The following is a 12,180-nucleotide window of genomic DNA, read 5'->3' on the forward strand; positions in this document are numbered from 1 at the left end:
TCCCCTCTGTCAGTCAGTCTACAACAAGCCACATTTAATTGTAGCCCTGAAAAGCCCTTGGGGCCTTTAAAGCATAGAGGTGCATGGTCATTGTATTCTCTTTCAAACGCCTCCTTTAAATTTTGAGCTACTGACAATTATGTGTATATGTAGATTTTCTGAAGGTGGTTTTGAATCCTCTGGAAAGGAAAGACTACAAACATTATGGTGGCTATTTATATACATTTAAGGCCACCAGGGAAGGTAGAAAACTCTGTGTTGACCCAAAGCATTGCTGGATTTTGAATTTTAGTAATTCCTAATAAGGTAGATGAATTCACTAAGTTTTTTACTTATTAATTTTTATAGAGGGAATGAGTTCTCAAACATAACCTAATAGTTTATGCTAACCTGCAAGCCTTATGGAATATGGGATGACTCTTCTCAAGCCTCAATATATATAGGAGCGCCGATTATTATTTTGAATTCGTAGTGGTATCTGAATTTCAAGAAGCGAAATGCAGCATTTATTAAGGTTGATAGTTGTATATGTATTTAATTACAATAAAATTTAAACACTGAAGTAAGTAGTATAGTGAATGCTCATACATAATTTACCCATCTTCAGCAGCTGCCAACTCATAGACAATTTGTTTCATCTCTAACACCAATTATTCTCCCCTCCACCTTCCCTACCCTCCTCTAGATTATTTTGAGGTAAGTCTCAGATATTGTATAATTTTATTGGAATAGGATGTTTTTCACTCTCCTATCAAAGAGCAATTCCTAGCATTGTGATTCAGCATATTATCTTCTCCGTTATTGTTTTTACTATATCACAAGTAACAAATTTATTACAATATTTATTTAAAATAGTGAAATGTTTGTTTTGAAATTCGTTGAAATTTCACTTTAGTCATTAAGTCTTTATCTATGTTTGACATGAGTCAAACAGAAAGGCCTCTGGGCTATAGTTAAGATAGTCCCCCTCAACGTGGGTTCAGAATTTAAATAGAAATATTGTAAATCATTGTTTTTGATTGCCTGACTTTGTTGCCTTACAAGCTTAGAGGCTAAACATTTGATTGTCTCTGGAGTTAACAGTATTCATGCAAGTACTGAACTATTTCTAGACCATTTTACAGTTTTTGTTATGATGTAAAGAATAATGATAGAAATATTGCATGCATCCTAAACTACAAAATATGGTTGTTAGTTTTGGTGTGTTTTTTGAGGTTTGTATATACTCAGCTTAAAAAAAAAAGGTCTTTTAATTCAGTTTCTACTGAATCTTCAGATGTATATTAAGATTTGAATTTTGTCTTTTCTCTATGTACCTGTATGTCTTTGGGAACATGTATTATTCTCACCTCGGTTTCCCATCCAAAAAATAGTGATAACAGCTGCTTATGCCACTTGATAGTTATGAAAAAAAATTATCTGGGGCAGAATTTTGAAAATTGTACTCATACAGTTATGCTGAAGGATTGCAAATTTATATTATGTCAATTTCATACTAAAATCATTCATGTTGTACCTTTCATTTCTAATCGGTTTAAAATTTCTCCTTTTGCTTTGTCTGTGGAATAGTATAATATTTATGGTCTTATAAACTTCAAATGTTTTTTGGTATTTCAAAGAATAATATAACCATATATTGGGTTGGTCAAGAAGTTCCTTTGGTTTTTAAGTAAAAGACACATTTTTCATTTTCACCAAGAACTTTATTGAACAGCATATTCACCATTTTGTTCCACTACCATCTGCCATTTTTCAGGCAGCTTCATAATGCCATCTTCCCAAAACTTTGTATCTTTTTGAGCAAAAAACTGTTCCAGGTGCCTTTTATAGTCTTCCAGGGAATTGAAATTTTTTCCATTAAGAGAATTTTGTAAAGACCAAAATAAATGGAAATCCGAAGCTGCAGTGTCTGGTGAATACAGCAGATGAATCACAACTTCCCAGCTGTAACAGTTTTTGACTGGTCATCAAAGAAACATGCTGTCTTGCATTATCCTGATGGAAGATTATGCGTTTTCTGTTGACTAATTCCAGACGCTTTTCGTTGAGTGCTGCTTTCAGTTGGTCTAATTAGGAGCAGTACTTGTTGGAATTGATCGTTTGGTTTTCCGGAAGGAGCTCATCATAGAGGATTCCCTTCCAATCCCACCATATACACAACATCACCTTCTTTGGATGAAGATCAATCAGGCTTTGGTGTGGTTGGTGGTGGTTCATTTCACTTGCCCCACGATCTCTTCCATTCCACATTATTGTACAGTATCCACTTTTCATCGCCTGTCACAATTTGTTTTAAAAACAGAACGTTTTCATTACGTTTAAGTAGAGAATTGCATGTGGAAATATGGTCAAGAAGGTTTCTTTTGCTTAACTTATGTGGAACCCAAGCAACAAAGTGATAAAGATAACCAAGCTGGTGCAAATGATTTTCAATGCTTGATTTGGGTATTTTGAGTATGTCAGCTATCTCCTTCATGGTATTATGTTGATTCTTCTCAGTTAATGTCTCGATTTGATTGCTATCAACTTCAACTGGTCTATCCGACCATGGAGCATCGTCCACTGAGAAATCTCCAGCATGAAACTTCGCAAACTGCTTTTGACATGTTTGATCCGTCACAGCACTTTCTCCATTCACTGCACAAATCCTTTTTTGCGTTTCAGTTGCGTTTTTACCTTTCTTGAAATAATAAAGCATAATATGACGAAAATGTTGCTTTTTTTTCTTCCATCCTCAATATTAAAATGGCTACACAAAAATGCACCAATTTTGATAAGTTTTTTTAAAAATGCACACTTGATATGACAGCTGTCACAATACGATCTAACAAAATTGTTTTGAATGAAATTAAAGACAACTAAGTGCTACTAGAGCCGTCTTACGGAAAAAAAACGAGCGAACCTTTTGGCCAACCCATAATAATATATAATATAATCATATAATCATAGCATCAAAAATACGTCAAAGGTCACTTTGTCTAAATATCCACATCTTGGATGACAAAAAAACTTGAATGAAAAATACTGTGTTTTATATTTGGACAGTCTGATTTTTTCAATAAGCTGTAGTCCCTCCAGTAGCCAGGCCTGCCAGGCCTTTATATGTGCTACTTCATCGTCCTAGTGGAGTCATCCTGCTGTTCATCCTTCAAGCTGTAGCACAGACCTCAACATCTCTGAGAAACCTCTCTTAACCATTCCAGGAAGCAGATGACATTTTTCTTTGTTTCTTTCCTGATCCCACAGCATTTGATTTGTTCCTTTACTATATGATATTATCATCTTTTTTTTTTCTGATTTGCTTTGCTTTTAAATTGTAAATGAAATAGTAACATAGAAAGTAATATTCCTTTAATAACTCCACTTCTCCAACCATTTTTTATCCATAGAAAGGTAGCCACTCTTATATCTTTTCATATATTATCTATGCAAATTGCAAGCATATATATGCATGTATGCTATATATATGCACCTCTTTAAAAATTAAGAAAAATAGGAATATCCTATACATATTGTTAAAAACTTGCCTTATTAATTGAACAGTATAATCTTGGACATTTTCTCATCTTCAACACATATATTTGGTGTCCGTAAGGTCTGGAAACATAGGCAAATGACTGTCAAGGCAAATGGTGTCAAAGGCACATTTAATCTGTAGGAAAGCACTGTGTTTTTAGACTTTATGGATACCTGTAGATGTACCTTATTCCTTTCAAACAGCAGCATAATATTTTACTGCAAATTTATTTTATAATTTATTTAACCAGTCATCTTCTTCTGGTAGGCAGTTGTTTTATTTCTAATCTTTTGCTGTAACTATTTTAGTGAATAGACTTTTGAATATATGTTTTTCCATATTCTTGAATAAGTAGCTTGCATTGGAATTATTGTCACAATATATATGCCTTTTACATATGCTTTTTTCTGATAATCCTTTATGAATCTTCTGTTTTTGTGCTTGTATCATACTTTAAAAAATTGCAGTTGCTTCATAATAACTTTAAACATATGATTGGATAAAACCCCTCCCTTTCTTTTTTTCTTAAACAATTTTCTTTATAATTTTTGTATATTTATTCTAAATTTAGAACAATTTTGTCATTTTCTTAAAACTCCACCAGAATCTTAAGTGGAATTACATTAAATTTGTGTATTATATTAGGGAAGATTAACATCTTTATGATATTAAATCTTCCCTCCTGGAGATACATGATTATTCAAGTCACAATTTTATAAAATTTTTTTCACATTTTAAAAAATTATATTTATTCTGTGACAATTGTTACTATTATGAACTACCTCACCCCTTTTATCTCTTATTTCTGTTTGTTGGTTAAATGGAAAACTATGTTTTTGTTTTAATATTTATATTTTATCTAGTTTCTTTAGTGATGTTTCTTGATAGTTCTATTAAGTGTTAGGTGGGTCCCTGTAATTTGTAGGTATAGCATCATGCTATCTGAAAAACATTGATATTTAGTATATACTGTGCATGAAATAGATGCTGAATTCCTAATGTTAAACTCACCATACATTTGTAAAATAAATATTAATCAGTCTTTTAATATCTTTCTGAATTTGATTTGTTTAATGTGCTATTTCAGAATTTTTAAAAGCCGTATTTCTTACTACTGTGTGGCTCAAAAGGAGAGAGATTCCCCATTAGAATTTGAGGAAGAAGTGGCATTTGAGATAGACAATGAAGGAAGAGAATTTTCAGAGTTGGACATGAGTTTACATTCCAAGTGGAGAGAGCAATATGAGCAAAGGCAAAGAGATTGAAAAGTACAGGAAAAATAGAAAATATTTCGCTTTAACAGAAGTGTGGGATATATGTAGCTGCCTGGGAAGCAAGGTCGGAACCCATGTATCTGACTGTAACTGTCTAACTGTAAATGTCTATATGAAGAGTTATGCTTAATTCAATAAGAAATGGGAGTGATTTTGACAGGGAACGTTGCATTTATATTCTGAAGCATTAGAATTAACTTGTTCTTGAGAAGAATGGTGATTGCTATCTAGATAGTATTTCTTAGCTCTTAGGAGATATTTACTGAATTGCCTGAGATAGAAATATGATTTTTTGTTTGTTTTGTTTTACTTCTATGCTTATGTCCTTCATGCTTGGAGGAATTTTATATTTTCCAAGATGTGCCTGTTTAATGAGCAAACAGACTTTGCACTTACTACTGAAATTAATTGATTTTCATACAAATGAAGGAAAGTGTAGTTTGAATACAGAATACCAGATGACTAACACAATCAGATTGTGATGAATGACTTAAAAAGAGGAGTTTTCTTCCAAATTTCTCCTTCCTGAGAAATTTAATAACAATGCAGCGTTTTTGATTTCATGTAGTAAGTCTTTTCTATACTTGGGAAAACACACTAGGTGATACATTCAGCAGCATTTCCGAAGCATGCGAGGCTAGCAGTGAAACTGAATTACGTATACCTCCTAAGAAGGATACTTGATTAATCTATTTTCTGTTATGTAATTTTGTTTCTTAAAATAAGCATATAAGCATACCTAGCTGTTAGATGCCATAAATCTCAAATTAAAAAATAGAAAATCAAACATTTATTGATCCAATTAAAAATTGTTTTTAGAAACGGAACACTATAGAGGTGCTTTGATACAGTCATTTGATTTCCCTGGCCACTGATACGGATATATTTGAGTAAGAATAAATAAGCCAGTTAACCTTTCATTTAATTTTTTGAGAAAAAATGGTATTTAATGGTAAAATCATGTATATTGCTTTTTGTAATTATAAGAAACGTTGACTGTCAATATAAGAAAAAATTATGAAAAGAATATATTTTGGTTTAAGTAAGGGAAAATACGTTGTTGGGAAGTAGTTTGTCCTCATGGAATTTATAAAATAGTGGAAATGACAAAGAGTAAATAAACAAGTAATTACAAATGCTGTAGTTGTTACAGACATGAAAGGAAAGAGTGGTCCATGAAATATTTACAAGGGATTTAACCTGGTTTCTGGGCTTAAGGAAAGGTGACTGAAATTGAACTGATAGTCACAAAGTCTCAAATTATCTAATTATGAGTTTTGAGTGCCTGAGTGGCAATTGGAACTGGAAGACAATAGACGCTTTAATTTTTTTTTGAGTTCTGTGAGTTTCTTCAATTTGTAATTATTTTTTGTTTTGTTTTGTTTTTTTAATTAATTAATTTATTTATTTTTGGCTGTGTTGGGTCTTCGTTGCTGCCCGTGGGCTTTCTTTAGTTGCGGTGAGCAGGGGCTACTCTTCGTTGCGGTGTGCGGGCTTCTCATTGCGGTGGCTTTTCTTGTTGTGGAGCACAGGCTCTAGGCACGCAGGCTTCAGTAGTTGTGGCACATGAGCTCAGTAGTTGTGGATCACGGGCTCTAGAGCTCAGGGTCAGTAGTTGTGGCGCACGGGCTTAGTTGCTCCGTGACATGTGGGATCTTCCCAGGCCAGGGCTCGAACCTGTTTCCCCTGCATTGGCAGGCGGATTCTTAACCACTGCACCACCAGGGAAGCCCTGTAATTATTTTTTTATTTTTTATTTATTTTTTTTAAACATCTTTATTGGAGTATAATTGCTTTACAATAGTGTGTTAGTTTCTGCTTTATAACAAAGTGAATCAGTTATACATATACATATGCTCCCATATCTCTTCCCTCTTGCGTCTCCCTCCCTCCCACCCTCACTATCCTGCCCCTCTAGGTGGTCACAAAGCACCGAGCTGATCTCCCTGTGCTATGCGGCTGCTTCCCACTAGCTATCTGTTTTACATTTGGTAGTGTATATATGTCCATGCCACTCTCTCACCGTGTCACATCTTACCCCTCCCCCTCCCCATATCCTCAAGTCCATTCTCTAGTAGGTCTGTGTCTTTATTCTCGTCTTGCCACTAGGTTCTTCATGACCTTTTTTTTTTCTTTCTCCTTAGATTCCATATATATGTGTTAGCATACTGTATTTGTTTTTCTCTTTCTGACTTACTTCACTCTGTATGACAGACTCTAACTCCATCCACCTCACTACAAATACCTCCATTTCATTTCTTTTTATGGCTGAGTAATATTCCATTGTATATATGTGCCACATCTTCTTTATCCATTCATCTGATGATGGACACTTAGGTTGCTTCCATGTCCTGGCTATTGTAACTAGAGCTGCAATGAACATTTTGGTACATGACTCTTTTTGAATTATGGTTTTCTCAGGGTATATGCCCAGTAGTGGGATTGCTGGGTCGTATGGTAGTTCTATTTTTAGTTTTTTAAGGAACCTCCATACTGTTCTCCATAGTGGCTGTATCAATTTACATTCCCACCAACAGTGCAAGAGGGTTCCCTTTTCTCCACACCCTCTCCAACATTTATTGTTTATAGATTTTTTGATGATGGCCATTCTGACTGGTGTGAGATGATATCTCATTGTAGTTTTGATTTGCATTTCTCTAATGATTAATGATGTTGAGCATTCTTTCATGTGTCTGTTGGCAATCTGTATATCTTCTTTGGAGAAATGTCTATTTAGGTCTTCTGCCCATTTTTGGATTGGGTTGTTTGTTTTTTTGTTATTGAGCTGCATGAGCTGCTTGTAAATCTTAGAGATTAATCCTTTGTCAGTTGCTTCATTTGCAAATATTTTCTCCCATTCTGAGGGTTGTCTTTTGGTCTTGTTTATGGTTTCCTTTGCTGTGCAAAAGCTTTGAAGTTTCATTAGGTCCCATTTGTTTATTTTTGTTTTTATTTCCATTTCTCTAGGAGCTGGGTCAAAAAGGATCTTGCTTTGATTTATGTCATAGAGTGTTCTGCCTATGTTTTCCTCTAAGAGTTTGATAGTGTCTGGCCTTACACTTAGGTCTTTAATCCATTTTGAGTTTATTTTTGTGTATGGTGTCAGGGAGTGTTCTAATTTCATACTTTTACATGTACCTGTCCAGTTTTCCCAGCACCACTTATTGAAGAGGCTGTCTTTTCTCCACTGTATATGCTTGCCTCCTTTATCAAAGATAAGGTGACCATATGTGCATGGGTTTATCTCTGGTCTTTCTATCCTGTTCCATTGATCTATGTTTCTGTTTTTGTGCCAGTACCAAACTGTCTTGATTACTGTAGCTTTGTAATATAGTCTGAAGTCAGGTTGCCTGATTCCTCCAGCTCCATTTTTCATTCTTAAGATTGCTTTGGCTATTCGGGGTCTTTTGTGTTTCCATACAAATTGTGAAATTTTTTGTTCTAGTTCTGTGAAAAATGCCAGTGGTAGTTTGATAGGTATTGCATTGAACCTGTAGATTGCTTTGGGTAGTAGAGTCATTTTCATAATGTTGATTCTTCTAATCCAAGAACATGGAATATCTCTCCATCTATTTGTATCATCTTTAATTTCTTTCATCAGTGTCTTGTAATTTTCTGCATACAGGTCTTTTGTCTCCTTAGGTAGGTTTATTCCTAGATATTTTATTCTTTTTGTTGCAATGGTAAACGGGAGTGTTTTCTTAATTTCACTTTCAGATTTTTCATCATTAGTGTATAGGAATGCAAGAGATTTCTGTGCATTAATTTTGTATCCTGCTACTTTACCAAATTCATTGATTAGCTCTAGTAGTTTTCTGGTAGCATCTTTAGGATTCTCTATGTGTAGTATCATGTCATCTGCAAACAGTGACAGCTTTACTTCTTTCTTTTTTTTTTTTTTTTTTTACTTATTTTTGAGATATACATTTTAAAGTAATAACTAGGATTATTACTTATAACATTATACCAGAACATATAAGAGTTTTTAGAAATTTCATGTAATGTCTGAAACATTTATATTAACATTTTTCCATACATATTTCCATACAAATACAAATATAAGATTTTTAGAAATTTCATATGTCTGAAACATTTATATTAACATATTTCCATACATATTTCCATACAAATACAAATATAAGATTTTTAGAAATTTCATGTCTGAAACATTTATATTAACATATTTCCATACATATTTCCATACAAATACAAATATAAGATTTTTAGAAATTTCAGATGTCTGAAACATTTATATTAACATATTTCCATACATATTTCCATACAAATACAAATATAAGATTTTTAGAAATTTCATGTAATGTCTGAAACATTTATATTAACATATTTCCATACAAATAACCCAATGAAAGTTTAGTATTAGTTGTTTGTTTGTTTTTTTATACTGCAGGTTCTTATTAGGCATCAGTTTTATACACATCAGTGTATACATGTCAATCCCAATCGCCCAATTCAGCACACCACCATCCCCACCCCACCGCAGTTTTCCCCCCTTGGTGTCCATATGTCCATTCTCTACATCTGTGTCTCAACTTCTGCCCTGCAAACTGGCTCATCTGTACCATTTTTCTAGGTTCCACATACATGCATTAATATACGATATTTGTTTTTCTCTTTCTGACTTACTTCACTCTGTATGACAGTCTCTAGATCCATCCACTTCTCAACAAATGACTCAATTTCGTTCCTTTTTATGGCTGAGTAATATTCCATTGTATATATGTACCACATCTTCTTTATCCATTCGTCTGTTAATGGGCATTTAGGTTGCTTCCATGACCTGGCTATTGTAAATAGTGCTGCAATGAACATTCGGGTGCATGTGTCTTTTTGAATTATGGTTTTCTCTGGGTATATGCCCAGTAGTGGAATTGCTGGGTCATATGGTAATTCTATTTTTAGTTTTTTAAGGAACCTCCATATTGTTCTCCATAGTGGCTGTATCAATTTACATTCCCACCAACAGTGCAAGAGGGTTCCCTTTTCTCCACACCCTCTCCAGCATTTGTTGTTTGTAGATTTTCTGTTGATGCCCATTCTAACAGGAGTGAGGTGATACCTCATTGTAGTTTTGATTTGCATTTCTCTAATAATTAGTGATGTTGAGCATCTTTTCATGTGCTTTGTGGCCATCTGTATGTCTTCTTTGGAGAAATGTCTATTTAGGTCTTCTGCCCATTTTTGGATTGGGGTGTTTGTTTCTTTAATATTGAGCTGAATGAGCTGTTTATATATTTTGGAGATTAAGCCTTTGTCCGATGATTCATTTGCAAATATTTTCTCCCATTCTGAGGGTTGTCTTTTCGTCTTGTTTATGGTTTCCTTTGCTGTGCAAACGCTTTGAAGTTTCATTAGGTCCCATTTGTTTATTTTTGTTTTTATTTCCATTACTCTAGGAGGTGGATCAAAAAAGATCTTGCTGTGATTTATGTCAAAGAGTGTTCTTCCTATGTTTTCCTTTAAGAGTTTTATAGTGTCCAGTCTTATATGTAGGTCTCTAATCCATTTTGAGTTTATTTTTGTGTATGGTGTTAGGGAGTATTCTAATTTCATTCTTTTTCATGTAGCTGTGCAGTTTTCCCAGCACCACTTATTGAAGAGACTGTCTTTTCTCCATTGTGTATCTTTGCCTCCTTTGTCATAGATTAGTTGACCATAGGTGCGTGGGTTAATCTCTGGGCTTTCTATCTTGTTCCATTGATCTGTGTTTCTGTTTTTGTGCCAGTACCATATTGTGTTGATTACTGTAGCTTTGTAGTATAGCCTGAAGTCAGGGAGTCTGATTCCTCCAGCTCCATTTTTTTGCCTCAAGACTGCTTTGGCTATTCGGGGTCTTTTGTGTCTCCATACAAATTTTAAGATGATTTGTTCTAGCTCCTTAAAAAATGCCATTGGTAATTTGATAGGGCTTGCATTGAATCTGTAAATTGCTTTGGGTAGTATACTCATTTTCACAATGTTGATTCTTCCAATCCAAGAACATGGTATATCTCTCCATCTGTTGATATCATCTTTAATTTCTTTCATCAGTGTCTTATAGTTTTCTGCATACAGGTCTTTTGTCTCCCTAGGTAGGTTTATTCCTAGGTATTTTATTCTTTTTGTTGCAATGGTAAATGGGAGTGTTTCCATAATTTCTCTTTCAGATTTTTCATCATTAGTGTATAGGAATGCAAGAGATTTCTGTGCATTAATTTTGTATCCTGCAACGTTACCATATTCATTAATTAGCTCTAGCAGTTTTCTGGGGGCAGTTTTAGGATTCTCTATGTATGGTATCATGTCATCCGCAAACAGTGACAGCTTTACTTCTTCTTTTCCAATTTGTATTCCTTTTATTTCTTTTTCTTCTCTGATTGCCGTGGCTAGGACTTCCAGAACTATGTTGAATAATAGTGGTGAGAGTAGACATCCTTGTCTCGTTCCTGATATTAGAGGAAATGCTTTCAGTTTTTCACTGTTGAGAATGATGTTTGCTGTGGGTTTGTCATATATGGCCTTTATTATGTTGAGGTAGGTTCCCTCTATGCCCACTTTCTGGAGAGTTTTTATCAGTAATGGGTGTTGAATTTTGTCAAAAGCTTTTTCTGCGTCTATTGAGATGATCATATGGTTTTTATTCTTCAATTTGTTAATATGGTGTATCACATTGATTGATTTGCGTATATTGAAGAATCCTTGCATCCCTGGGATAAATCCCACTTGATCGTGGTGTATGATCCTTTTAATGTGTTGTTGGATTCTGTTTGCTAGTATTTTGTTGAGGATTTTTGCATCTATATTCATCAGTGATATTGGTCTGTAATTTTCTTTTTTTGTAGTGTCTTTGTCTGGTTTTGGTATCAGGGTGATGGTGGGCTCATAGAATGAGTTTGGGAGTGTTCCTTCCTCTGCAATTTTTTGGAAGAGTTTGAGAATGATAGGTGTTAGCTCTTCTCTAAATGTTTGATAGAATTCACCTGTGAAGCCATCTGGTCCTGGACTTTTGTTTGTTGGAAGATTTTTAATCACAGTTTCAATTTCATTACTTGTGATTGGTCTGTTCATACTTTCTGTTTCTTCCTGGTTCAATCTTGGAAGGTTATACCTCTCTAAGAATTTATCCATTTCTTCCAGGTTGTCCATTTTATTGGCATAAAGTTGCTTGTAGTAGTGTCTTAGGATGCTTTGTATTTCTGCGGTGTCTGTTGTAACTTCTCCTTTTTCATTTCTGATTTTATTGATTTGAGTCCTCTCCCTCTTTTTCTTGACGAGTCTGGCTAATGGCTTATCAATTTTGTTTATCTTCTCAAAGAACCAACTTTTAGTTTTATTGATCTTTGCTATTTTCTTTGTTTTCTATTTCATTTATTTCTGCTCTGATCTTTATGA

The 12,180-nt window shown here is 34.2% G+C and overlaps 1 protein-coding gene across 7 annotated transcripts in view; it reads left to right on the forward strand.

The window, feature by feature from the left end:
• PIK3C3 (phosphatidylinositol 3-kinase catalytic subunit type 3) overlaps window positions 1–12,180 on the forward strand; it is a 167,927-nt gene that overhangs the window by 72,560 nt on the left and 83,187 nt on the right. The gene's annotated exons all lie outside the window — the stretch shown is intronic.

This window comes from Balaenoptera ricei, chromosome 14 (assembly GCF_028023285.1).
Source record: "Balaenoptera ricei isolate mBalRic1 chromosome 14, mBalRic1.hap2, whole genome shotgun sequence".
In the NCBI taxonomy this organism is placed as follows: domain Eukaryota; kingdom Metazoa; phylum Chordata; class Mammalia; order Artiodactyla; family Balaenopteridae; genus Balaenoptera; species Balaenoptera ricei.